The sequence below is a fragment of the Coturnix japonica genome, chromosome 4 (assembly GCF_001577835.2).
Source record: "Coturnix japonica isolate 7356 chromosome 4, Coturnix japonica 2.1, whole genome shotgun sequence".
In the NCBI taxonomy this organism is placed as follows: domain Eukaryota; kingdom Metazoa; phylum Chordata; class Aves; order Galliformes; family Phasianidae; genus Coturnix; species Coturnix japonica.
In genome coordinates, this window is record NC_029519.1 from 7,369,596 (window position 1) to 7,375,595 (window position 6,000).

The 6,000-nt window shown below is 35.9% G+C and overlaps 1 long non-coding RNA gene across 1 annotated transcript in view; it reads left to right on the forward strand.

Annotated features, from left to right (window-relative positions):
- The window catches only part of LOC107312659, a 41,498-nt gene extending 35,869 nt beyond the window's left edge, over nucleotides 1-5,629 (forward strand). Inside the window, exons 5-6 of the long non-coding RNA XR_004307118.1 lie at nucleotides 3,237-3,378; nucleotides 5,562-5,629. This is a non-coding gene — a long non-coding RNA (uncharacterized LOC107312659). The remainder of the gene's footprint in view (nucleotides 1-3,236; nucleotides 3,379-5,561) is intronic.
- Nucleotides 5,630-6,000: the final 371 nt, after the last annotated feature.

Genomic DNA, 6,000 nt, shown 5'->3' on the forward strand with positions numbered 1-6,000 from the left:
TTATGTAAATATTGCAATTAAATCTTGTCTGTAATAATAGGTGACCTTTAATCTAGTTTATATTGAGTCCCCTAATCTCTCAGATTCTAATTGAGTGATGAAGATGCAAGGCTTCATGAAAGGAAGGCAGATCACAAGAAAATAATGATTTTTTTGTGTAAACCATGATTTTCCAATTACTCCTCTCAGCTGGGACAGAAAAAACATCTAAATTGTGATATGTGCTGATCCAAAATTAAGCCTTTTGTAACTGTGTGTCTTTAGATTAAAGGTTATTTCGGCTTTCTTCCATGCAAATTCTCAACCCTATTGGCAATATTAATGCTAGCTTCTTTTTTTCCCAAAAAACATTATTAAAACAAATTAGTAAGAAATGTTTTCAATAATGCAGAGAAATACCCAGATAAATAATAATTAAAATAGCATGCAAGCTTTCTTTATTCAACTTACAAGGTAAATATCCATTTGTTATAATAAATTCTTTTAAAATATGTGAAAACAGTTGTGGTATAAGGAGGGAGTTATGGTTTTAACTACATGATGTGTATACATCAAACTTGGGATAATATATGAGTGCCAGGAAATTCCTGGCAAATATGGGCAGAGACATTTGCTGTACCTTTGCATCTTAGAGGAGAATTGCAAAAGACTGGATATGCTCACAGTATCTCTGTATGTGCTGTTAGGATCATGCAAGAAAACTGTGAAGTGTCACAGAGATCTTGTTGGTTCAGTAGTTTGTAATGTAATGGTAATAAGTGCTTTATGCTGCAGAAGGGTTACCTTTGTATGTTAAAGGTGTGATTTTTTTCTGATTCACGAGGAAGCTAAATACAGCCTCACAGTGAAAACAAAGAGCTTATATTTTATATGACGAGAACTGAAATCAGCACGCAAGGGAAAGGTCGCATTTGGTGTGACAGTCTTGAAAAAGAAAAGGGTTTTGCAGAAGCCAGTTTGCGTAGGACACAGATATATTTGCTAAAACCAGAGGGAACAGTACTTTGAAATGTCATAGAGAAGCACTCAAACTTCAGTTTGAACATATGAAGACGGATACCAAGAAGAATGTAAAAATAGGACTGTTCAGCTTAGATATGATGGCTAAATTTGTGATTTTCCTGTGAAAGGAATAATTTGAGAGAAATCCATGCGGAGTCCCTACCCCTGTATGAATGAACACTAATATGTGTCCTATGAAGGATAAATTTGGAGTTTCAGGAGAAGCAAGGCAATAGACAAAATATCAAAAGAAAGAAGATTTTAAGTAAATGGTAGACAAGTTGCTTTTTAGGAGGGCTGCTAGGTGGACAGGGAGCAGATAAAGAATTCATTATCCACACCTACTTCAAAGAGACCATTAGAAATTTTGATTGGTTTCACTGGAGTGAAAAGGATGGGTATCTGAACTGAAAGAGAGATCAGAAGGCACATTGTAAATAAAAAGCTTCAACGAGAACAGAAATGAGACAGATAAGAATTGAAAAAAAAATAACTGAAAACATGAATATAGCAAAGTGTGTGTTTGTTTTTTGGTTTGGTTTGTTTTGTTTTTTAAAGATGAGTAAACTTCATTTTTCCTGTGGAGCAAATGTGAAAGAGCTACAAGAACGTAAAGATTTAAAGAGAGGTTACTTTGCACTGTTTTCCATATTGACATTATACAGGGAGAAACTGAAGCAGAAATAAAGAACCAATTGAGAAAACAGTCAGAAACTGTGGGAAGGTTAATGGGTTTACAAGCATGGGATTAAAAAGGGGAGTTGTTAATATCTGTTTAGAAAAGTGGCAGAAACTAAAAAGAATGAAGCCACACTAATGTATCTTCAGTAGTGATGAGACTACAAAAGTAGCTGTGGGAAGTCACCGACAGCACAGTTCAAGATGACAAGAGGAGCTGAATGACACAGACATTGCTCCAGAAGGTGTAGAAAGAAGGAGAGTTATCTTCAGGAGATGGCAATTCAATAGGCAGAAACTGTGCTTGTTTGCTCAGTGATTAAACTTTTTCTCTTCCTAAAACACTACAGAAATGTTCAGTTGGGAATTCTCCCTCATGCAGAACACGGTGCCTCTGTGAACACAGTCCAGAAGAGTTTGTTTACATACTTGCACTCCTTAATTACTTTTTTCCTAAAAAATAGTTGCTTTTGTACTCTCCAATTCTTGTAGCTGTTTGCTAAAAATAAAAGGACCTGACGGTGAATACAAGTTTCATAAATGCAATTACAGCTTTGCAGTACAAATTAAAAATGTGGCTTGAATTAAAATCATTGACAGTTTGTAGGCTGTTCATGTTTATGTAGACCCCTAATCACTTGAGGTATGTCTAAGCTTTTAGCTGATACGTAGTGCATTCAAATCAGTAAATTAATCTCTCGGGTACAGAGCAACTCAGTGTACCTTAGGTCACAGTGCATAAAGTTACTTTTGTTGCTATCTACAGATTGTCTTGACATGCAGCATATACCCACAGGTTCAGAAAAATTGCCCTTTGATTACATGTACAATAATCTGGATCTCCCAAGGTATTCAAGTGGTTAATTAAATATCAAGTAATTGCTAAAACTACTAAGTGACATTTAATTAGTATGTTAATTGATATCAAATTTGCTCTCACTATCTTGTTTTATGTTAATAAAATCCCTAAACATTTCTTCGAAGTAGATTAGGAAGCAATGTGCTTCAAATATAATAATTCAAAACAGCCTTAAGCATTACTTCTGCTCATGGAACATACTTTCTGACTTAAATTTTTACCACAGATGTTTTATTTTGTCTATCTTTAAACTTACTTTTTGCTAAGAGTGCATTATATCTAGTAGTGTAGACCTCTCTTGGAATGGATTTTAGCTTTTATAAGCTCATAATCCCTTAGAAATCCATCTGAAGTGTGATAACTGTTAATAGAAGTCTAGGGCTGCATCTCTCCCCTTTGGCACCTACTGAGTAGAGATAGCCAGGTGCTATGGGGACTGCATAGTGCCTCCAGTTGGCTAATGTGAATGATGTATTTCTGTGCTGACATCTGATCTGGGGTTTAGAAATCTGTGCTCCACACATAATACAAAACCACCATAAGTATATTAAGTGCCTGATTATTCTGCAGCAGTGAAATTTTGCTGTAGTGTTCGCTCGCAGGGTGTTCCCCTCCTCTCCATCATCCTATCCAGGAAACAACCCTGCTGTAGCTTTCACATTGAGCATTCCAAAATTCTCACCGCTTTCCTTTGCAGAAGAGACCGACCATGATGTAGAAAAGAGATGCCTTTAGGCCTGGGTCCAAGAAAGACTGACTGGAGTCCAAGCCAACAATAGCCCCAAGCCTGTCCTTCTTTTCAACCACTGCAGTGTTCCCTCTGGTCTCATCAAAAACAGGTGAGCTAAAAGTTGAAGCTAGTAAGGAAGAGGTTGTTTTCACAATGGTTAATTTGAAAACATACTGCAAAATATTCCCATGAATATTCATATGAATATTTAAATGGATTCCTTTCAGCTGTGCTCATGCCTTTTGTGTGTTACTTTTCTGTGGAGTTTTATTTTCTGTTTTATTGGTGCCAATGCACAGAGAGAGTTGTTTTTACATACAAGATCACAAAAAGCAAAGTTTAATTTATTCTCCATGAGCATTCACACCCAATTACTTCAGAAGAGTCCAACTGGGAGGTAGAAACAATGGTGTATGACCACACATGACTGAACTGCATAGCTCAGATTCCAATCCTTCCCAACTTCAAAATCTAGAATATCCATATAGGCAACATAAGCACTATAGATACTGTGAAGGGGAAGCAGGTTGAGGAGGGACTGTCAGAGAATTTTAAATTATGAATAAAGAGAAGTGTGATCTGTTTATTCATGGATATGTCACAGAAAAAAAAAAAAAAAAAAAAAAAAAAAAGACAGAAAATTGGTAAAATAAATTATTCATTAAAAAGTATTCAGCTGTAGTTATGTGTCATCCAAATACTGTTACAGAATGAAGAATACTGCAGAATGATAATGATAGGTGGAAGTTGGCAGTGATTTTCAACTTCTTTTGTTGATTTATTTGAACTTCTGTGCTTTCTTATATGTGATGCATATAAATTTCATAGTTTCACACAATTCTTTGCAGTTTTCTGTTTCCCTGAATACATTGTAATAATCCACATTTACTAATACAGAAAGTTTGGTATTGATAGTGTGGTATTTTAAACGTCTTATAGTACAAAGTGAATTTGTTGCTGCTGCTATTTGTATTTTAAGTAGCCTGTCAGTTGATAAAGAAAAATCAGAACTGACACATATTTATTTAAAAATAGTCTTTGGATTAACTTTTTGTAGGTATAAGTATTGGTACCCAAGCTTCCTTTCTGCCTTCTCCATTGGCACTCTCAACCAATGTTAGTATGCCTAAATGTCTGGTCACGGTCCTTATCACCAAGAAAAGTTCTCTCCAAATCTGCCTTCTGCCTCATATGATTCAGTGCCCTGAGCCCATCTTCAAGTCCAGCTCCAGCTGGAGTGTCCCTGACTACCCTCTCCCTGCCTCCATGCTTCCCAAGCACCAAGGGAGGCAGTGCATTGTAATATACCATGCCTCTTCCCTTTCATATGAAGCAGTTTCAAGTCACTTCCAAATCATTAAGCAATTGACTGTATTCTGAACACCCCATAGGAATTCAGTGGAAACTACTGCCTGACACAAAAGTGAGACGCAGCTAATCAGCCGCTTACCACAGTGCAGCAGCTCTGCTGCTGCTGCACCACTGGGAATGCCAAAACAAATCCCACTGATCTATGTGATGGGTAGCCTGTTGCCTTCAGACATGAATCTTAAGCTCTTACCTCATTATGGCAAGATGTACAGGTAGCAATGCGCAGGTAGTGTCAGGACCTTCTTCTTGCTCCCACACTGGTCAGATCTATGCCCACTGTTTTTCCCCCTTCACTTCAATCATTTTACAGTTGTGATTTTTCCATGCTAATAATTTCCAAACCTTATTGGATCTGTTTTTACTTCTAAATGCAGTCATGCTCTCTAGTCATATGAAACTGAATTAATGAATGCTATATGTTTATTGTTTATGTACACCCTTAAGGATATCAAAAGAAAGAAGTATGTTGGTATGAAAAGCTGGTAGCAAAAGGACATTTACATTCCCTGACTGGCAGAGCTGGAAGTTCTTCCATGCTCTTTACATTATACTGTCCTCCATAGGATAACATAAGCTTGAGATCAACCTGTTTACTTCCTTAGAGATTTTATGTTCTTTTTTTTTTTCTTTTTTCTTTTCTGTAGAAAACAGTAAGTCTTCTGGAGTATGACAAATGTCTTTCTTAGTTGCTTCATGTATAGTTTGAAGCAGTTCTTGCAAATTAAACTACATAGCTTGAAGTAGAATAGTGATTTGGACTGTAAATACTCTAGCACTGGTGTTAGTGCTTTACAGCATTGATTTTTTCTCTTTTCTTTCAGACTAGAAAAGTGACCAGTACTTACGAAAAGCTTTGCTAGTAGTTTTATCATTTTCTGTATGGCTAACGTAATTTCAATTGTTTCAATTTTATTTTTTCAGATGGGAAATATATTGCAGATCATTCACCTAATTAAGAAGGGGTTCACTTTCTTTTATGTCCAGTAAGGTAAGAAAACAGTTGACATTAGTTTATAACATAATTATATGTTTTCTCAGTAAATCCTGCATTTGCATGTAGTTAATAATATCTCATGTTTACATGAAGTTTTCAGATATCATAATAATGTATTTTGTATGCATGTTGTCTATGCACACATTTGTATAATTTTCTGATTCTTGATTTATTTTAATGAGCTCAGTTTTTATAATGAATGCATCTACCAACTGTGAAAATGTACACCTCACATCTACTCACATAAATAAGAACAGCAACCTCTCCATGTATTTAAACATATATACACAATAACTTAGGTCTGAAAAAATTCAAAGGTGGTAGTGTGGGAGTCTTCAAATAGGAATCTGCCAGAATCGGGCTCAG